Source organism: Microcebus murinus, chromosome 1 (genome assembly GCF_040939455.1).
Source record: "Microcebus murinus isolate Inina chromosome 1, M.murinus_Inina_mat1.0, whole genome shotgun sequence".
Classification (NCBI taxonomy): Eukaryota; Metazoa; Chordata; class Mammalia; order Primates; family Cheirogaleidae; genus Microcebus; species Microcebus murinus.
The window spans coordinates 57,875,638-57,898,864 of record NC_134104.1 but is presented as its reverse complement, the minus strand read 5'-3'; the positions used below and the strand labels follow the sequence as shown (position 1 = coordinate 57,898,864).

The 23,227-nt window shown below is 34.8% G+C and overlaps 1 protein-coding gene across 17 annotated transcripts in view; it reads left to right on the top strand.

Moving 5' to 3' along the window:
• ZBTB20 (zinc finger and BTB domain containing 20) overlaps positions 1-23,227 on the top strand; it is a 760,184-nt gene that overhangs the window by 343,792 nt on the left and 393,165 nt on the right. For 2 of the 17 annotated variants that reach the window (XM_076001633.1, XM_076001627.1), the window contains exon 1: positions 10,197-10,990. The exons of the other annotated variants lie outside the window; for them this stretch is intronic. The gene's annotated coding sequence lies outside the window, so the exon portion shown is untranslated. Of the gene's footprint in view, positions 1-10,196; positions 10,991-23,227 lie in introns of those variants that run through there. 17 annotated transcript variants of the gene reach the window in all.

Sequence of the window (23,227 nt, the reverse complement as noted above, 5' to 3'; positions counted from 1 at the left end):
AATTTTAAAATACAAATATGTAAAACTTATACTTTTGTCTTCTAATCTATTCCTTGAACCATGAAATATTGTACAGGTTAGGAATTTTCCTTACCATATCCTAGTTTATTAAAAAATAATTTGTCTTAGTATGTAGAATAGAGCTCATAAGAAAGTTTAGAAAATGTATTTTTTAAAGGTTTAATTCCCACTGGATCACATTCTATCCTCAAATTTCAAGAGGCAACCTCCTTAAAGGTTCTTGTGACTAATTGAGGGCAAAATTTGGTCCATTATTTTGAAATAGCAAAGGGGGCATTTAAAGCATATGTTCAGAGACTAAACCATCTGCCTTCTTTATTATGAATACCACAGAATTATGAGAAGTTGGAAAGGCTCAAAAATTGAACCAGAGTTCTATGCAAGATTTTAAAAATACAGCACGCTGATTTTCAAAAAATGTTTTGCAACCACTGAGTTTGCTAAGTATTTTTGTCTTCTGTGGGAAAATAGAATCATTTCACATTTTTGATGGATGGGGGAATGAATGGCAAAGTATAGTTGAGTGACAAGAACCTATGGCAAGTTAATGGTAATCCTTTCTGTCTGATTTAAACCACTAAATCTAAATACCTTGTGGAGTTTTTGACTTGTCATTAATGAAGCAGTGACTTAGAGAAACATTATAAAATGGTGACTGTTGGAACAAAAATGAAGTCCAGCTGCTAGTTTCTGGACTATCTACAAATGAGTTGCAAGAGACATGCGGAAGCCAGACTAGAGAACACTTCTATTATCCAACTGTGAGGTAATAAAAGTATGAATCAACTATTGGTTGCCCATGCTGGGGGGAGGGGGGACAAGAAAAATTTTTTTAAAAGTGAAAATTGGCTTTATTCCCACGTAGTACTGTATTCCTTTGGTATCTGGAAGGCTATGAGATTCGGAAATTAAGGAAAGAACAAAATTCGTATTTAGTTCCCAAACATAATATTTCACCCAGAGTGGTTATATAATGACAAATGAAGATAAGTATGACTGTTAAGATGTCCAATGCTCAATTAGAGTTCTTCTGCCTTACCTGAGTTTTACTAGAATCAGACTGAGACTGGCTGGATCATTATCAGAGGAAAATACAGAAAGTGTAAAACTGAACCCTGCCAGAACTTAAGTTTTCACTGTTTAAATGACTTTTATCACTCTTCATTGCTTAACGTGAAGTATTCAATTAAAAGAAAATAATAATGGAAGCAAAGGACTGAAGTGTTTGGTTTGAAGATTCCAAGTAAAAATTGTGTGTGTGTCATGTATAGATATACAATTTTTAAAAGAAAAAATATTTTCAGAATTGCACTCTTTAGTAGGCTGATTAAACCAAGGATTTGGGGGGGTTTATAGTCTAAAGATTGAACACAAAGATTTTAAAACAGCTACATTTGGCTTTTAGAACTGAAGGATGTCAGGCAGACTGAATTAATGATCTGGTGCTGAAAATACCAGTGTCCAATATCATATGTATCTTCTCATAATGTAAGTTTAATTTTATACTTCACTAAATTGCAGCAATACAAATAATCAAGTAGATCTATCAGCCCAAAGAATATGAAATATCTCTGTTATTTTAGGAGGTTAGTTTTAACGTTTGATTCTGGGTATGTGTTATCTATACCAAATACACATACACACACATACACATTTTTGCTTTGTTTATTTGTGACACCTTGCTCCAATAAGGGAATTTTGACATAGAAAAATAAGGAGAAAATACAGCAAAATACGTTAATTAGAAGTGAGATGGATAAAATAAAATAATAAAACTAAGGATATAAAAATAATTTAGGAGTGAGGTCAGCACACAAACTATGTTCAGTGAAATACTATACATTTGCCTTTAAACTTTCTTGCAGCCAAGTTGAAGAGAACAAACAGCATGTTATGCAACTTATAACATCTATTAGAATAGTAAAATAATTTCTATTATTTGTCACTAAAGCTTATGAAACATGACAGACTCTGTGTTTTAGAGAAGTTAGTGCTAAGACAACTCCTATTGAAAATAATTATAGGCTGCAGAGACCTAAAGGTCAGGGCAGAAGCAGAGGCAATACCTTCCCTGGGACATGGATGTGGAAATAGATGAGAGTAATCCCTTTATAATCCTAGGGCATAAGTTTCTGGAAAAAAAAAAAAAGACATGATTAGTGCAATTATATTGACAAGCCACAATCTTATGGGAAATAGGGAGTTAGGAGAATTCTAAAAATTATTTCTTATAAATAAATACATATATTTATGGCAAATCTAAGAATTAGAAGACATCCACTTTTATCATAACCATTAATGTTCACTGTCAAATAAAACTTTTGAATCAACATTGTTTCCCTAAATTCTTTATAAAACTTTGCTGTACTGCTGCCATTCTTCTTCCACTTTTACTTTAAGCAAATTGTCACTCTTTTTGAAGTTTTAAAAATAATCCTTTATGACTTGAAATTGAATATTTCTTGCCTTTGTGTACCACCTTGATGCATTTTCAAAAGCCTTAGTAAACTACCTAGTCTTTTCACTGGTAATTTTGATGGTTAAGTCACATTTAATATGTCACTCTTCTCTTCATATAGAAAAGGTGAAGCATAAAGGTTTGTCTTTATATTTTTTGGTAGCCTAATCCATAATAAGTAGTCCAAGGACCACCTATATCAGGATTCCCTAGGGATTACCTGTATCAGGATTACCCGGGGTGCTTGTTAAAATGGAGATTTCCTAAACTCCATTCCAAAATTTCTGAATCAGAAGCTCTGAGAACAGAGAGTAGGGATCTGCAGTTTAGGAAACTACCCAAGTTAGTTGTGCACAATAAAGTTTAAAATTCACTGCTTTAAAATTGTGACTTTAAAATTTGTAGTATATAACATAAATTAGGATTTCATTACCACAGTTGGTGAGGGTTTATTATACTGTATTAATGCTAACTAAAACATTAATTAATATTCAATAATATGTGCTGATTGTCTCCTAATAAGTCTGGAAAGATCTAGCTTAGAAAAAAAATACTCTGAATTTGTTTGAACCCTTTAAGCCATATCTCACCATTTTAGAAAATATTCTTTAATATTTTAAACTGTCATTGATTAAGAACTACTATATGCTAAGTCATATGTGGGGTTTGGGTACTAAAGATATGAAGACAAATAAAGGATAGTCAGTCCCTTGTTGAAATAAAACCTGATAACTAGAATAATTATGTTATTACTAGGATATTATCCATATATAATAACTATGAATTACCACATAATCTCCTTTTTGAGTAAATCTTATGTATTATATCACTGTAAGTATATATTTGTTGATAACAATTTTATATAGTAGGATCCTACCATAATTTGGAAGAAGCAGAACATATAATAGGAAACCCCTGTAGGGTCTTCCTCTTCCCCTCAGTGAGAGACTCTATCTCCCAAAGCTGGGATGGAAAGTATCATGGGCTTCTCTTGATTCCATTTCTTTCATCATCAGTTGGTGATTTTTCACCAGGATCCTTTCTGAGAGGAGGAGAGAAATCTGTGAGTGAGTGAGTGCACCATAAAGTCTGAGAATTTGCATCTCTTTTCCCTGCCTCTCTGGTGGCTCAGCTGTCCTGTGAAAGATACTGGAGCTTAAATGGGAGCACCCTCCCTAGGTGGCAGATGAGGAACAGCATGACGGAGCCAAGCTGCTTTCACCTGGAACTCTGCTCCACAAGTTATAGAGAAATTAGGTACTGACAGGCTAGAAAGGATGCATTGCACATTAAGGAATTAATTAGGCAGGTAGTCTGACGAACAGGATAAGAGCTTGCAATTTCATTGATGGTTTATGTTTTCCTAGAAAAGTTTTATGGATACTCTCCCTCTTTGCTATTTCTATAACAATATAAGAAATATAGTGGGAACGTCTATATGTTCTTTTTTCTTTCTTTTCCTTCTTTTCAACATGTACTTATTGAGAATTTAGTGCTATGCCCTCTGCTAGGCATGACACTAACTAGGGATACAATGGTGAAGAGAATAAAGTTTCTACTTTCATGATGTTTATACTACAATGGGGTAGGAAGGGAATAAAATTACAAAATATAAAAAAATATAAAATATGAATTAACATAATTATAAAAATAATGTTTCATGTTTGAGACCTTGCTCCCTGTGTTCCTCATGACTTCTAATTATCCTCATGTTATTGCACTGTGTGTGTGTGTGTGTGTGTGTGTGTGTGTGTGTGTATTCATTCCTTAATGCATTTTGTAAAGTCCTCCAGAAAACAGACCAGTCAATTCAGGACACCCCTTGTGGGAAACTCCTTTCTGTGGGGACTTGCACACATATAAAAGGAGAAACAAGGCATCTGCAAGGACAAAAAGTGTACATAGTTAGCCATAAAAGTATTCTTTTTCATCTTTTATGATTGTTCTAGTGTATGTATGTTTGGGGGTTTACTGAACTGAGTGGGAGGCACTCAGGATGCTTAGAGGTCTAAGAAATATATAAGATATGGGATCACTTTCAAGGGACTTAACATAAAGTAGAGAAGGCTGGTAATTTACAGTGGTATATGGCCTTCATAAGGTTCTGTGGAGGACAGAGTAAGGAGTACTATCCTAGTAAAGGTCATAGAGTAGAGCAACAGGAATGGCTTCCCAGAGGGAGTCATGTTTTAACTAACAATCTAATAGTAAGACAAAGTGAAAATTTTTAAGCAATGTTCTGAATTTCTCCTTGATCACTTAAGTAATAGGTGCCCATGGTGAAAATATTTTAGAGAGTAGGAAAAAGGTTAAAAAAAGAAAGAAAGAAAGAAAACCATCTGTTACCTCACTACTTAGAGAAACTATTGTTAACATTCATCAGATACTTTTTTGAGCATGTATCATGTTCTAGGGTTATGCCAATCAGCCACAGCTTCTCTGAAGGGAGTCTTTTAATTGGCAGACAGTGTGAATAGCAGTAACCCAGACTTTATTTTTAACTGTCTTCACATTTGGGCTTGCAGACTACATAGGCCCCAAACAACCCCAGTAATGTAGATAAAACAGCACAAATGCGGTATTCCCATGAACAAATATCGTAGCACCTGTCATAACCACCACCTAGAGTAGATATGAGGGTCGGACTCCTTGAGTTCAAATCCTGCCTTTACCTTTTTTCTATCTGTGTGATCTTAGCCAAGTTATTGGACTTCTGTGTCTCAGTGTACTTCTCTGTTAAACTGAATTACTAACAGTATTCATATTCTGAGAAATGCATAAGATGATGAATGTAAAGTGCTAATCACTGTACTTGGCATATAGTATTCAATAAACTTTATCATTATTATGGTGATCACTATTATTATTATCACCATTACAATTATTTTTATGACAGGGATACTTGCTGAAAATATATTGTTTGCAGTACATCTCCATTATCACTACTGACAAAACAACTCAAAACATATTTCCTACTGAGGGTGGGTCAGAGATATTATCTTTGCAACACACATTAAGAGTGTGGGTTTTATAGATGAAAATTATAATATGATTTAGCTCAGTAGATAAATGACATTATGTAGGCTGAATTTCTGTTTCTAGGTTTTATGTCTAAATCTGCCTAAATGCCCTTCATGTTACATATTTAGTTTCAATAATTTGTGTTTAACTAGGTTTATTTTATTAAAAGAAACTTTTAAATCTAAAGCCCTAATGTGTTTCAGATAGTGCAACTTTTCTTTATATCATCAGTGATAGAGAAGGATTAGAAATACCTAAAGGGGCATCTTCAGGAAGTAGAAGATTCTAATTGTCAGATCTGTGATTTAGCATAACAGTGAACAAAGATAACTATTCTAGTGGGTGCCACATAGTAGATGCCTAAAGAATATTTACTGAATTGAATTATATTTTGTAAGAAAAAGCATGAACATCAATCTGGGTGTTAGGTGGAAGTGCAAACAATTTTAAGAATGAATGAAATAACAATGTAGTCAAAAATAAAAGTGGTTGTGTGGAATCTTGACAACATATTATGTTAAATTCTTAAAACTGTAGACTTGCTTCAGTATGAAAAGCAGAACTACAGATGGTCCCTGACTTACAGTGGTTCAACTTATGACTTTTCAAATTTACTATGAACATATAAGGATATAACACCATCGTAAGTAGAGAAGCATCCGTATACAGTGAAAAGAAGGTGAACTCTGTAGTTGCAGAGTGACTCTGTTGGTTATCACCTCTACAATTTATAAACTATAAGATCATGGACAAGTTACTTTGTGTCTAAGTCCTCAAATAGAAATGAAGCAATAATATCCTTATTGCATGATGTGTGTGTTTAGTCCCTAGTAGAGGTCTTGGAACATACTAAGTACTTGATAAATTATATCCGTTAACAACAGAAATAACCACAACAATAATAAGCCATAAAAGCCTTGTGTATAATGGCCATAAGCTCATTAATATATTATATGTGATTTATATATTTATTTATAAATAATAACACTTGAAATTGCTTTGCTTAATGTTTGACACTTAGTAGGAGCACCATGTGTAATTCAATTTATTTAAATGCCTTCGTGACAAGATTGCTTTAGTTATTCTGGTTAAATGACAATGCAACCCAAAAATCTAAAACTAAATTAATCTTTTGAAAAATGACAATGAAAGGAAAAGTCACCTAAAGATTTGTTGCTGAAATGGTCAAATAATTTGGGCTTAATGCAAATAAATATCAGGAACTACACTTGACTTCAAATAGTAGAAAAAGAGAATTAACTTGGAAAACTCTTAGGTGACCCCTAATTTGAATAGTATTAATTGGAAGCATTTTAAAGATCAAAAGGCTATTATTGCTAGTTGCAGTGGTAGCTACATATGGAAAATGGCTTCAGAAATTCACAAGACAAAAATAGTTCATTGCTAAATTCGAAATTCTGTTAATGTCACAAACAGTGGGATGTGAAACACAAATGAATTGTGATGACAGTTGAGTACCAAGCTGCCTATTTTTTTCCCCTCAGAGCTGCCCATATTTGGCTTTATATTTTCCTCAGTCCTGATTTAACCCATCAATATTTGTATTTTCTGCAGCTAGCACCACCTTGGAACATACCACTTAAGCATTTTATTCCCAATTGCTTCTTGACTCCTAGGAATTCTGCTCTTACTGCCTTTCTTCCCACAGATATATATTCCTCAATCTTTCTTTACCTCTTACCTTGCATTCAGAAATTAGCACACTTTTTAACCTATAGTCTCATAGGACTCTATATTGTTCTTTACTCTTGTATTTCTTTCATGTGTTTCAAGTGTCGTGCCATTCTTCTTCATCTGCAGACTAGGGCATATTTCTTCTCCATGTTGCCTTGACTTGGGGTACTTGCTGTGCTCCTAATAATTTGCATTTATTTTCTACTATAGTTTTTAAAAACCTGTTTTTTTTCTAATGTCACTCTTATCCTTTATGATAGAAGATCTTTATGATCCTGGATTTGGGGAACAAGACTTATTTTATGAACTGACTAAAGCTCCCTTTTAAATGCAGCAATTCCACATAACCATAAGCTAGCTTGACCTTTGGGAAATGTCATTAAAAAATCTCTAAAGAGTATTGCTAAAATGACCAAATTATTTAGGCTTAATGGATTTTGTAGCATGGATACCAGGCCTACCTTACAGAGCAACAGTCCTGGCTAAAAATATTTTATCTGGATTTTGCTGCCACTTATTGAGTGACCTCTCTGTGCCAAGCATTTTACATTTAATTCTTAAAACAATCTTGCGAGATAGGTACCATTATCTTCATTTAATAGATAAGGAAATCTTGACCTAGAGAGGATAAATGACTTGTTAAAGGGAAGAAATAGGATATAAACCCAAGGTTCTAAGACTCTACAGATCATACTTCCCCATTACCACATACTTTTGCCTGGTTATATATTTACATTATTGGGAGTGGAAAAGAAATTTGCAGTATAATTTAATTGGGGCCACAGCCAATTTCATGAAAGCAAACAAAGTGATGATGAGATTTTATTGTGTTATCATGTTATAGAAATATGAACCCAAGGCTATGCAAGGCTATGGTTTCACTAGATCTCTAGAAGGGAAAAAGCATACAAGTATAGGCAACTTCTTTTGCTGTTCCCTTTGGTTGGTTTCAGAGGGCACATTATTACTAATTTTGAAGAAATGGAAACTCAAAATGGATGGTTCCTATACCAGGGGTTTCTGGCTTCCCATCAAGAGCTTCCTGTGACTTGCCCTACTCATTCTCCAAAAACTAAAATCTGATGATTAATCTCAGCAAATATATCCTGTGGACCTTCTTCCCACCAAGTTTTCTGAGGAATTGTTATTATTATAATAATGTTGTACTTTCATAAAGTGAATACTTAAAATATTTCAAATCTATTCAGCATCATTCTATATAATAATAATAACAATCGTAATAATCTTGAGGCATTAATACCACTTTACTTTTATATAGCACTTTATAGTTTACAGTTTGGAAAATATATTACCACCACCCCCCCCCATAATAGCACATTATCTTTTCTTCAGGGTGACTTAGAATAGGAATATATGATTTCTCTATTTTACAGTAGCTTCCATGTACAGTGAAGCAGAGGTAATACTAATCTACAAATTAAGAAAATTTATTTCCAGAATAATGCTCAGACCTGGTTTTCCTTTTAGCACTTATGCAGTTGGACCATTAAGTTCATCAGTGTGTTTGTACCCCAGATTGCAAGACTTTGCTTTGAACAAAGACTGGAGGTCATGTAAACTAGTTTAGTTTGCAACTTTGCCACAACACATTTACTTCATTTGGGTCAGAAACTCTAAAAGGAGTGCCTGAAATTTCCCTGGAATTTAGAATGAAATGTTAGCTTAAATAAAAGTAAAGAAAGAAACTACAACTAAAACCCCAGAACCATCTTTATTCAAATATTCCCTTGAAAAGAAAACTATAAAAACTTTATTATAAGATGCCAGGATTTTGGATTTCACATCGCAAGTCTTTTTGCTGGACTGTATCTCTCATTTTGACTCATACTCTGGTCACATTGAGTGTTCAGTTTTCTTCTCTTGAACTCTGGCAGTCACCAATTTTGATGTGTCCTCACCATTACTTATTACTCTAAATAAGTGATGTAGATATTTTTCTCCTTCATTCTTTGAAGATGCAAAAAGTTTTATTATGTGTATTTATCAAAAATCACCTGTAAAACTCTACCCCAGATCCTGTTTTGTTAAACAAATAAATATTGCCATATTTTACATATCAGAATGCCTTTGGCAATTTTCACCCTTTCTTTTAATCCCAAACATCTTCCACTTTTACTTTTCTCTTCAAAGTATTGGATCCTAGAAATGTAAGTGAAAATTAAAAGCTCTAAAACATTAACATTTTAAAAGTTAAAGTTTACGATTCTTATGTTTATTGAAAACTGACTTTCTGACCTATGTTTTCTAAAAATATAAGCATCGTATAGGTAGTTAAGATATAATCATAGATAGTTATTGTCAAAAATATGGAAGAAAATTTCACACATATATGTCCCATCTTCTCCCTACCCCTGCATGATTTGTTGACATGAGAAAATGTCTTTCCAACAGTGGGAATCATTTGTTTGGTGAATTTTAACATTTGCATGAATCTGTGTTCATATTTATGAAAATATTGAAGAACACTGATCTATTTTTCTTTTCAGCTGCACATGGCTCAACCTAATGCATTTTGAATATAGGTCAATATGGTTATAATCAAAATTATAGCTCCCTTAAAAGCAGTGGTTTGGACTGTGTTTCTCTGCTCAATGACTCCACAAAGAAAGAGAAACCAACCAGTGGCTCACACCTATAATCCTAGCATGTTGGGAGGCCAAGGTGGAAGGATTGCTTGAGAGCAGGAGTTCAAGACTAGACTGAGCAAGAGTGAGACCCTGTCTCTACAAAAAATAGAAAAATTAACCAGGAGTGGCGGCACATGCCTGTAGTCCCAGCTACTCAGGAGGCTGAGGCAGGAGGAGCACTTTAGCCCAGAAGTTTGAGCTTGCAGTGAGCTATGATGATGCCTGCCTTTGCACTCTAGGTAGCCTGGAGACAGAGTGAGGCCCTGTCAAGAGAAAGAGAGAGAGAGAGAGAGAGAGAGAGAGAGAGAGAGAGAGAGAGAGAGAGAGAGAGAGAGAGAGAGAAACCCAAACAAAATCTTGCTTGTAACAAAGTAAAATGAAGCTTACAAAAGCTGTTTTGAACAGTGACTAAAAAGCAATTTTTCAAACACTGTTGTAGCCATTTCAAGCTGTGGAGTGGACAGTGCATGAGGAAAATCAATAAAGGGAAAAGATCTCTGTCTGTCACAGATGAAACCTAAAAATACCGCTAAGACCAATTCCCTCTTCATGCGTCTGTTATCGCATTCCAGTGAAAGGTGTTGAAAAAAATCAGCCAACCTCTACTAGCACGAAGTGTCCAGACAAGCAAGTCTGTAAATAATTAAAAGAATAAACTAGAGTAGAAAAAAGGGAATGGGGGGTGGGAGGAAATTAAACACTTAAAACGTTGAGTATACCAAAACCTGAAAACTCAGGGAGGAAAGAACTTGTTCTTCAAAAGAAGATACTTTCCATCCTTCACCAGTAACACGGAACTGATAGGCTGATAATAGAAGCCCTTTGGGTAGGGTTGGTGGGAAGAACACTGTCTTCACAAAGGCTTCACTGGGTGTTCAATTGTCCAGGGCAATCTGATCAGCATGTCCTTGTTTCTAGAATTGAGTAAACCAAATCAGGATGAACTACACATGGTTTAATAGTTAACTTTTAGAACAAGGGGCAGGGAGATGCTTTTATGCCATAGGCCCAGCGTTCATTCCAATCTCATTACTAAAGTCTGCTCTGAGAGCATTTACAGCTTTCCGGAGCGTCTGACTTTGGCAGAATCCTGAAGATGGAAATATAGCTTAATGACCTCTTTGTCCTGGAGTCTCTCTTAATACAGGTGAATCTTTGTGATAAATCGTGCTCTAGAATCCAAAGTATTGTTATCATCATAATTATTTTTATTATTGGTCCCTTCTTATGTTGGTAGTTATCTCTCCGTTTTCCTATTCTAGAAATAAGTGAAAGTTTTGTGAATACACAAAGTTGCTTTCTCTGAGTTTCTCTGAGAAAGTTTATGTCTTCTTCCAAGTTGGAAATTTGAGATATTGTGAAATATAGTTGGATGTGCAAGTCCAATCCTGCTTTTTAAAGACCAGAGACAGAAAAGATTCTAGAAACAATCCTTTATTTGACAGAGGGACAGAACAAAGGAGGAGAGAGAATTGTAACTTTTGGCTGATTCCATCTTACAGTTCTCTGTGTTGTTTGGCGAGCGGTCTTTTTATCCCGACCTCTGCTTTCTCAGATCCCTAATCACACTCTTCCCCTGGGAGAAAGAGCATATCTATAGCTCTTAGCATCTCCTCTGTCTTTTCAAAAGTAGAGTAACCATGGACTAGGATTTAGCATACCTAATGAAAAACATTAGATTATGAACAAATATTAAGGGAAAAATAACAAGGAAATTGAGGGCAAATTCATAGTAAGCACTGAGTTCATGGAACGGTTGGAAGAGTCTGGTATGGAGTTGTTGTTGTAGCTTAACTAAACAGCAATGGTAACAGCAAAATCATACTTCCAACTCCCTTTTTCCTGGTTCCATTAGAAAACAACCATCATTATAGAAAACAGCCCAGCAAACAGAAAGAGCATATGTCTATATTTTTGGTGTATGACCAGATATCTCCATTGTATTTCCTCTGCCACATCTGAGTAGAGTTATTTATCCCCGAAGTTTTACAAAGATAATTTTTGTGCATGTCTGTATTACTGTTCTAATAGTACTACTATCACCTCTTGTTCATCTCTCTTTTATTTGAGCTTATTTATTTATGTTTGCCAAGAGACTCTCTTTCTAGCCTTTTTTTTTGGTACACTTTCACCATTTCACTAGGAAAGATGGGGTTTTTTCTATATGCTTTTTAAAGGAAGACGACAGCAAGAATAGATTTTGAACAATTTTTTATCAGTTTTTTACCAGTATTATTAAAAAATTAGCTACTGTATATTCTATATACACACATAGCACCTGCATAAAATGCAGATTCTAGTCATGTCTGATCTCTTCTGCATTTATCTGGCAACTATTGCTGTAGCACCTAAGCACTTGATGTTATTTCCTCTTATTATTATTTACCACCTGATCATTCCAAAGTGCTTTTTACAATCAGAGAATTTCATTAACAACCCATTCCCTTGCCCTTTGTTTTTCAGCACCATTGCATATAAAAGAATCAAGCATCTTAGTAGCTATATTAGATAAATTACACTAAAAAGAGTGTTTCTGATAGGAGGGTGGGGTGGAAAACATCACAGAGCATCTTCAGAAATCCAGTTTATGTTTTACAGTATCCAGATAATATTACAGAAGTCTATATATTTAAGTGAAAATCCAACTACTATGTAAGCACTTTTATTTGTCATGGTTTCCATCATTGCCATAATCAGAAGTGTGAGGTAAGGAGGAGGAATACTGTCTGCACTTCACATGTAGAGAGGTGTAGGCCATTGCACCTTGTCACTGTAAAAAGCCTGTGATTCCTACTGACTCTTGAGCTGCCTTTAGCCCAGGCCTATAGAAGTCAATCCATTTTAAAATCCTAAAAGCTACTGTTATATTTTTTAAGCTAAGAGGATAGAAACTTGTTTATTAAAAGGTTCATTGTGATTATAGATGAAAGTGCGTGGTTGGTACCTTAACAGTTTGAATTAAAATCAAGTTCATACTGAGGTTTTCTTCTCAGCTCTACTCCTTGCTTTCTCTTTGACTCCAAGCTAATTGCATAACCTCTGGTTGACTTGTGCCTCGTCTACACATTCAAAGTTAAATTCAGAAAATGAGGTTATTATCTAACTAATGTAGGCAGTAACATTATTTCTCTAAATATTTCTGTGGGAGAATTTGGGATTTCTGATTGAAGGAGATGGTAATAAAAACTAACCATTTTATGCCCAGTCTCCTTTTGTCCTTAGACAACAACCCTATGGAAGTGGCTGCCTCAGAATCACCTGGAGGTGATCAGAATCCTTTGCAGGGCTTGCTAAAAACACTGATCGCTGCCCCCTCCCCCACCACGTTTCTGAGTCTGAGTCTGGAGGAAGGAGTGACAATTTCATTTCTGACAAATTCCTAGGTGATGCTGATGATGACCACGCTTTTTGAGTCACTGTCCTAAAGGAGATGTAGCTTAAGTACTAAAAAGGAAATAAAGGCTCAGAGTGGCCACAAGTAATGACAGCAAAGTGGCAGAGTATAGAAACAGATGTAGGCCTTGTGACTACAGATTTTGCTGTTTCCTACTACAGTTATTTTCTCATCACCTCTACTAGAAGAATTTTCACTTTACTTTTATGTTCCGAATAGCTGTCAGTCGCCTTGAGATCCTGAGTGAAACGGCGTTGTAAAGAGTGGTAGGTGGATCTTTTCCTCTTAGATTGAGTAACCACTCTTATTGGATTTTTGAAAAAAGAGGAGACCATTCAAAATTTTAGTGATTAGTTTTGTTATAAATGGTTTTTAAGGCCAGCCTTATACTTTGGGGGATAAGAGTAATAAATGTAAGTCTTCTTTGGGTTCAATCATCATGATCTATAGATGGTTATGAACAGATTTCTCTTTGATGAACTTTTGACCATATTCTGCTGTGACAATGCTTTGTGAAACATTTCCACATGTATCTTACATCTCAGAATAGTCATAATAAAAGAATGTGGCTAGGTAAACATGGTGGGATAAGGGAAAAGCCACGGCAAAGAAACTGAGGACTCTTAGGTTCTAGTGCTACTTCATCTCTTGGCATAGGTCTGTGCTGACCTTCATGGGAGGCTTGGTGCAATTATTCTTTACCCAAGCTGTGTGTGACAGTCATCCAGGAAAGCTCTGAAACAAACACTCATGTCTGGGCCCATGTACAAGAAATTCTGATTTAATTATTCTGGGGGAGGTTCTGAGTATCAGCAGTTCATAAAAGCTTTCCAGGTGATTTGAACGTGTAACCAGAGTTAAGAACCCCTGGGCCAGAGCGTAAGAGCCTGAGTTTTGAAATCAGAGATATGAGTTCATATCTTGGCTTTTCCATTTAGTTACTATGTAACCTTGGACAAATTAATTTCTGTCGACTTTAGTTTTTCTCATATGTAAAATACAAATAACACTTGTCTTAAAAGAGATTTGTAAGAATTAAATGATACATTTAAATGTTCGACATATCTGGCGTGTGGTATGGATCTATTACATATTAGCTGCTGTTATTATTATAATGTACCTTGGTTACCTTATCTGTAAAGTGAGGGGAGGACTTTAATTTATGAAATGGAGGACAAATATCTTGGGATTCTCTATAGATACTTGTTTGCCACCTTGTCCACAGTATCCTACCTGCTTCCATTTTTGCCCTTCTTACTTTCTACATATGTGTATTTTGTTAGGTGCAATCTTTGACAGGCTCAGCCTACTAATGTTATAATAATTTTAAAAAATTACTACTCTGTCTTCTTTTTTCCCACCAAGAATAAAAACTTGCAAGTTACAACAAATCTACCGAAATTCTCACATGGGATCATAGAGATATGATAGGTGGTTGACACAAAGGTTTAAAAAATAAAAGGCAGAGCTTTGTAAACATGTCTAAAAACTAACATGTCCCTAGACTTGATTGCTATTTTTCTGCCATAATCCACTCTAAAACTCCAATCATTGACAGAGTTCATCCTAGAGAAGGAAGAGTGCTCACACCCTACTTCTTGAAGATAATTGCAATTTGTTATTTTCCTTTCTTTTCTCTGATTTCCTCCTGTAAGTTTTGAAGAAGCCTTAGTACACAGATGAGTAGTTAAATTTTTAAAAGACAATTATGGTTTTATAAGCCCATTTGCTTATCTCTACTTATGTTTACTAGGTTATACTTTTCAAACCATTTTATATCACCAACTTTAAAGCTTAGGTTCTTTTTGAAAAAACCCTCTTGCATCTCTCTTCAAGTGAAAATTATGTTTTTGGGTGGACAGAAAGGAATTATTTGTCTGCCCAATAAAAGTAAAGATAGTTCCATTTTCCTTGACTCATCTCACAGTGCGCACTAGTCAGGTCACATGCCTATTTGGGAATTTTTGTTGCACTAGGTCACTTGCTGAGCTTTGGGGCACATAAAAGAATATTTGCCTGGCTTTTAAGTTTGTGGATCTTACACTGTGCCTGGCATGGAGATAGGAAGGACATTTTTTTCCATTAAACTTTTTCACTGTGTTTTGAAAGGAAAAGTTGAACAGAGTACCTACTGAGATTTTAACATGTTCCATGGTGGTAACCATAGGAAATAGGGAAACAGGAAATTTTTGGACAGAAGGAAGCCAAGGAGTCCATCTCAGTCTGTCCTCACCTCTCAGATACCAGTGGGATTCTACAATATTATTTTTATCTATGTATATATCTAATCCTTTGTATTTCTATGGCTTTCTTTTTGATAGTAAGGAAATATGAAATAGTAAGGAATATTTCTATGGTTTTCTTTCTGATAATAAGGAATATCATGAAAAAGATTTCTCTCTAAACAGTACTGAGTTCCCTCTTCTAGAAAAATCAATGGAAACATTTTTTCAGATGTTAATAAAGCAAAATCATGAGAGTATTAATTTGGGAAAATTCATTTCAGTATTTAAAAGATTTAAAAGTATTCTCAAAGGATGAGCCTTTGAGAATGATAGAGCCCATGTAAGCTCTAGTGATAGAGAGGGGAAAAAGTACTTGTTTCATACAAAAATATATAAACAGAATAATGACATCTTTCTTCATTAAATTCAGGGTGCTTGAAGTCACGCACATGTACACACATGCATGTATATCCTTCATCTACTCTACTTTCCCTCCTACCACCCCTACCCTAACCTTTTGGGACCAAAAATACTGAAATATAAATCAACTCTCATTTCTGTAAGATCCTATGATGTCATTTAAATGAAAGTGCTTACCGTATATCATTGTACTTCACTAAAAATTTAAATATGCACATTTTATGCGTGCGTGTGTGCATGTATGTGTGTGTGTGTGTGTGTGTGTGTGTTCTCCCTATCCATAGGAAACGTTTTTTCAAATAATCTGGTCAGAGAGAGCTCTATTAAAAATTTACCAGGTCATTGATATTATATCTATAATAATAGTTTCTATTTTCTTTCATTATATATTAGTTATTATGGATGAGATCCCAGAAACACCACTTCCCTACTGTTACACTTAAATAGTGAAATACAGCTAACCAAATAGTAATCATGACTACTAGTAACTTTTTGATAGACATTTGACATGGCAGCAGTTATATTTTCTTCCTCATGCCCATATCAGCACCAAACCTTAAAATGGATTGTGAAAATTCAAAACAGTAAGTAAGCATTTAAAAAAAAAAAACAGCTCTTACCAGGTAAGAAACAGAACCTCACAACACTGGCATTAGCATCCTTATTATTGCCATTTTAAACAGAACTACCCCAGATTACAACATCTTAACACTAACACATTTTTAAAGTTAGGATTTTTCCATAGTCTAGTTTTGAAAAATAAAGCATAGATAAAATATCTCATAGATACAAAGCCCATAAAATGAGCATTTTCTATAAAGGCAGGGGAAGATTTGCTCAAGGAGCAAGTTAAAAGGTAGGGCGATATAATGTCAGAATGCCTATGCTCTAGTTCAGACTCTGCCATTGGACGAGTTCACCATAATTAAAGGATTAAACTTCTCTGTGCATCAGTTCCCACATTTGACTCAATATCAACTTACAACCTCCTACATTTTAATAAAGATCAAAATAGTTAAGGTTATAAAATTATTTTGAAGTATTCAGTATCATATTCAAATATAGTCTGTTAAGAATGGTCAAGTTTTAAGTGGGAATTGGGACCAAATTGTTGGAAAAATTTCTCTTATTGGAGATTAACTGACAGGTGTCAAAGCCTCAAAGATTTGCACAGATCGACAGCAAAGGTACAGCCAGAGAGGGGGAGGGCTGGCTTAAGCAGGGCCCAATAATGGTGGGCTATGGTTTTCAAACTAACAGAAAAAATAGGCGACACTGGAATTTTTGAGGAAGCATATAAAATCATCAAATTTATTATGTCTCTTGAATTATCTAATGTTTGACACAAAGGCTGAATTGAAATGCCCTATCTGACAATGGGAAGCTCTGGTGAGATACAATGGTTTTGCCATAAGACTGTAGTTCTCAAAATGAATTGCACCGCAGGAATTAGCTTAAAGTGCCGATTCTAGGGCCATATCCCTACAGATTCTGATTCCATGGTAGTTTTGGGGTGGGCCTGTGATTATTCTGTATAACCAGCTCCCTGGTGATTTGGTTGCTGACGCCCATGAGAACACACTATGAATTTTCTGCCATAGCTATTCAGTCCTCTAGCATTCAGGTTTGTGGTCTCTGGGAATGGGCAGAACTGAAGGGATTACTTAGTGTTCTGTAAAACCCTACAGACAGAACATTTTATTTTTTGAATGGAAATCCCATAGCTTTGAAATTTTCTCTGTTTATTCCTACTAAATTTATGTGTTTTTAGATAAGAATACAAATAGATCTCTTTGGTAAGAATTTTACTTAATTGACGCTAGAATCCATAAGAATAGGGAATCTTCTACAGATTTTGGCATTTTTTGTCCTATTTTTGTGCATGTGCCCAGATGTCATCACAAAACTGAAATGAATTTTAAAAAATGAACAGTCCATTTAATGTATTTACCACATGTTGTCGTATGAGGAGTATGACATCTGATCTTACCTCTCTAAAATCCTTCAGATCCTAAAGGTAAGCAAGAAACATCCCTATTACTAAGAAATTTTTATCATATGAAAGAAAAATCTCTCTGTCTTATTCCACATACTCAATTCCCTTGTCATTTTACATTATAAATAAATAACAAACCAATTTGGCACATGCCCACCGATTAAAAATAAAAATTGTCAGAATGAGAGGAGAAAGACAAAAATATGAATTATTAATTATAATATTAAGCAGCACAAAAAGCCTAACATGAAATAACATCACCTAAAAAGAGATTTTATCAAAATAAAATTGGGACACTGATATAGTCTTTATTGTACAATTGCATTGTTGTCTTTTTAAGCCATAAATGTTTACTATATATCTAGTGCATTTGTATCAAATTTGATGAAAAGATATTTTAATTGTGGCAAATAAAGAAGTTATTTTTAGAATAGTAGCATAAAAGAAAAGCTCGATTTTAAAGTCCCACATTTAACTATCATATTGACCTGGTAGCTATAGTCACTGTAAAATCATATGCTTGCATGTTGTTATTTTTCAAATACTCACTATTGGAAAAAGCAAAAACAATTAGCAGAAAGAGTGATGTTTTCTTTTTAATTATCATTTTAAGATGATTTTAGAAGTTTACACGGTTCATCTTAAAATGAGAATGAATGTAGGGTTATTTTTTTACATAGACATTTAAAATAAATATATATATTGAATAGCATTTTATAACTAAATAAAGATTTGCAGCACAGTAGAGTGATTTCTTCTCAAGAAGGAAAGCTATCAGGGCTTTACTGAAAATATTTCCAGCTATGTCTTCCTAAAATAGAATTACCCAACATTTGTGACTGACTTGAGTTTCCCTTTCCTAAAGAGGCTAGCCTTTTGGTTTTGGTAATTTAAATGTTTTATATCTGACAATGATTCATTTGTTTCATGAAATGTCTTAAAATTTCATTTGGAAACAAAGGCAATTCTGAAAAAAATTCTCACATTTTGCATAATTTCATAGAAGTTATCCACATAGATTATGAGAAAAATTCTTCACTTGCTAGTCCCATGAATAGCAATTTAGGTTCTGTTTAGTAGTATTTTTTATTTTAACACTATAGAAAGCTTTTTAGACTTGTGTTGTTTGCTTGTTCCATTTCAGTTAGTTTTGTTCATCCTGTCTTGATAGTTTATTCTCTCAAGCATGATGTTACATTACCATGTCAATTTCCTTGGCAGTATTTTTGTTTTCGTTTTTAAGTGAATTTAGTGCTCATGGAAAGTGAGGTAGGTCCATATCCAGAAAAAAAGGCAAAAAGTTATACATCTGCCTTTATCTTTACAGTAAACCAACTATTGTGTTATTGTTACCTACATGGAATATTTTTCGAACAACTAAGTTATTAGAGTACTATTTTAAAAAAATTATAATATAGAATGCCCTGGCCCTATGTCTGCCAACATGGGTTCTTGTTTTACTTTATCTTGCCATGAATTTCTAACTTTGGCTCTTAAAAATATATCATCATCTTGCTATTCTTAATCATCCCCAAGCATTTCTTAAACACTCTGTCTATAGTGGTATACACAGATATTGTCCCCCAATTCAGGTTATGCAATAAAGAAATCAAATACAGTAAAAATGTTCATTTATTTTATTTCTCATTATTTTATTACTTGCAATTCCCATTTGATCAGAGAATATCAATCCTTTTAGTATGACTTGTCTAGAAGTGACTTTCCCAGCTCTTGTAGTCTCCAGAGGCTGTTCATTAAACTTGGGCTTCATTTGCAAATCATCTAAGTTTCATGGCCTTCCAATTCTTTTTTTTTGTTTGTTTTTTGGGGTTCACTGATTCACGCCATGTACAGCCATTTCACAGCTGCTGCCATCAGCTGCTCTCCTTTGTTGTTATTTATTTTTAATAACATCCTTTTATGTCCAATTTTGATGACCATTAGTCCCAATAAATTTTCATAATGTTTAGTTCTTCCTTGAGCTTTACTTTTCAAACCACTGAGTAGGAACAAGAAAATAACACATGCAGTGGCAGAAAACCAAATGCAGAACTACCAAAAAGAACCCCTGCAATCGCATCTGATGAGTGAGGCAGAGGTGAAAAGATATTAGCCAGAGAAGATTCTAGAATCAAAGAAAAAGAACCCTCAATAGAGCATTACTTCAGAAGGGAAGAATATATAGTCAATAAATTATGAATAAAATCAATTCATAGAAAAAAATAACCAAAAGAAAACAGTTGGCTTTTGATATTTAAAAAATTTAATAATTGCAGTTCACATTTATTGACAGCTTTTTATGTGCTAGGCGACATACTAAGCAACATTCATTCATCATTTTATTTATTCATTTATGTTTTACTATAAATCCATGATAATAAATATACTATTATTTCCTCCATTTCACAGAAGTGAAAACTGAGGCCATACAGTAAGGAATATGGAGCCAGAATGGAGACTCAGATGCATTCTTAGATTTTACACTATGATAGCTTTCCAATGATAGACAGCCTTTGAAAAATAAACAAATATATACGTAATTTTGGTTTGACTATGCTATGTAACGATCATGAAAGACCTCATTCATTCATCTTGACTTATACTTAGGTGTTATAAATGCTTGGAACATTACCATCTAGAGTGAGTTCAGGTTTGGAAAATGAATCTTTTCTCAAGTTTGGTTGTTTTATTCTCTGTAGTGGTGAAAGTTGGTTTTGGCTCACTCTTTTCCTAATGATAGGTAATGGTTGATTAATGTTAGGAAAAAATCCTCTGATGTCTTTTGATATAATATATTTTGAGTAAATGAAAAATAAATGAGTGTGTCCATAAATTACATAATTAACATAAGCAATATGAGCTTCTTAGATACAGATGTTTCCATTTACTTATTTCTTGGTTACCACTGGTTAAATTTTAAACTAATATTTTAAATTCTTATAATCTGGTACTTTAAGGGTCTCTCATAAATTTCATGTACTAGAAAAGTTTAACACAAGGTGACCTTTTCTGATGTGTGATGGTTTCATGATAAATAAGCTATTCCTCAGTATGAAAATATCATCCCTCTTTACCCTGGTGGAAAAGTAGCTTGTATATGAAATCTAGTTTGGATCTACACATCTGCTGTATACAGTGGTCTAAGCCAGCAAGTTGATAAATACAGAAACTGAGAAACCTGGACCCAAAAGTATGAGTATCATACTGCCTTGAGTTAGAGGGGTCATACGCATTATTTGATCCAGAGATTATTCATATTTCTTTAAAACAAACAGAATCTTCTTTCAAACTAAATCTTACTGAAAACTTTACATATGAAATGAGTGATATTTTATTAAAATAAACTCATAAAATTGAATTATTTATAATACTGAATATTATAAAGTTAACCAATAAGAATATAATGGTAAATATACAGAGGAGTAGAAACTCAGGAGTGGATGATTCTATTGCCTTCAGCGTTCGGTGGATTTTAGTATGAGAAATTCAGCAGGTCCTCAAATAGCATCTTTATGTTATAACATTGATGAGGAAAAAAAAATTAAATTCCCAGCAGGGCCACTGTCTGTGTGGGGTTGCATGTTCTCCCCAAGTCTGTGTGGATTTTCTCTGGGTATTTGATTTTCTCCCATATCCCAAAGACGTGCACATTAGGTTCATTGGCGTGTCTAAATCGTTCCAGTCTGGGTGAGTGTGGGTGTGTGCACAAGTGCACCATGCCATGGAAAGGCATCCTGTCCAGGGTTGGTTCCCTCCATGCTTGTACTTCTGCCTCTACATGATGATGTCGATAGCAAAAGCAATCCAATGCATATCAATGCATCATGTTGTACACTAACTATACACAATATTTTAAAAGCAATCCTGTGAATTCCTTAGGCTTTCAGTTTCTGAAGCTCCCCAGATGAAGGGGAGAGAGAGGGCTTAGAGGTAAAGGTGGAAAAGGGTGGTTAAATGCTAGTGTAGAAGAAAACCATTTACATCAGCAGTCCCCAGCCTTTTTGGCACCAGGGCCTGGTTTCTTGGAAGACAGTTTTTTCACAGACTGGGGCATGGGGCACGATGGCTTCGAGATGATTCAAGCGCATTGTATTCATTGTGCAGTCAGACCTCTCTGCTAATGATGATCTGTATTGGCAGTTGCTCCCCAGCTTTGGCATCGCCACCTCAGCTCCACCTCAGATCATCAGGCAGTAGATTCTCATAAGGAGTGTACAACCTAGATCCTTTGCATGTGCGGTTTATAATAGCGTTTGCACTGCTGTGAGAATCTAATGCTGCAGCTGATCTGACTGGAGGAGGAGCTTATGTGGTGATGCAAGTGATGGGGAGTGGATGTAAATACAGATGAAACTTCCTTGCTCACCTGCTGCCCACCTCCTGCTGTGCCACAGAATAATAAGGTCCATGGCCTGGGAGTTGGGGATGAAAGATTTACATAACAGAAGCTAGGTAGTTCTGGCACCTTCTCTAGCTTTCAAGTCTACAAAAGAGTGACCAAAAATCAAAATTGACTTTTATGGGCCACAAATGAAAAACCAGCTCCAAAGAGAGAATGTGGGTATAAGCTGTGATACCAACCAAATCACATCAGAGCCCAAACTAGAAAAATTTGTGTAAAACCAGGACTACTCTGCAGCTTTCAGGCTTCTGTCATATTTTCAGTATCCAGGTAGGCTTAGCCGTTAGGGAACCTACCTATTATGAAAGTCAAGCCTTATTGAGACTCTTATGTGATGAGCCAGTGAGAAAATGAAAGCAAAACTCAAACTAAGTCTGTTTTTATAAATGGATAACATTTCCTACTAACTTATTTGGAAAAATCATTTTTATAATATATGTGTTTACATAAAACCAATAAAATGTCTTGTGTGTGTTGGAACATTTCACTTTTATGTCTGGTAGACCATTTACTTTACCTCCTCTTCAGTGTCTGTTGGAACATTTATTTTATCTTCTCTATTTCATTCCTGTTGGAGCATTTATGTATGATTTGTTTGTTACTTTTATCTGTTGATCTTGCCCTCCCCATATGCTCATGTCTGACTGGCCTAGTTTCCCACATTCAGTATGTGATCTCTAGCCCTTCTTAGATATTAATTAGTATAATTGAATTCCCTTCAGTATTTCTAACCTCAGGCACCTGAATCTCCGTGTTTTTATTAGGACTGATTTGTGCATTTAAAGTCCACCCTGCCTCCCCATCCCCCACCACCCAAACAACTTTTCTTGATTAGGTAAAGGTTGTGGTATGTGCTTGCTTCAGAGAAAGTCTTCCTGGGAAAATAAAGGCATTATATATCACAACCTTTCTCAGTTAAAGGATGAAAAATACAAAACTGCCTTGAA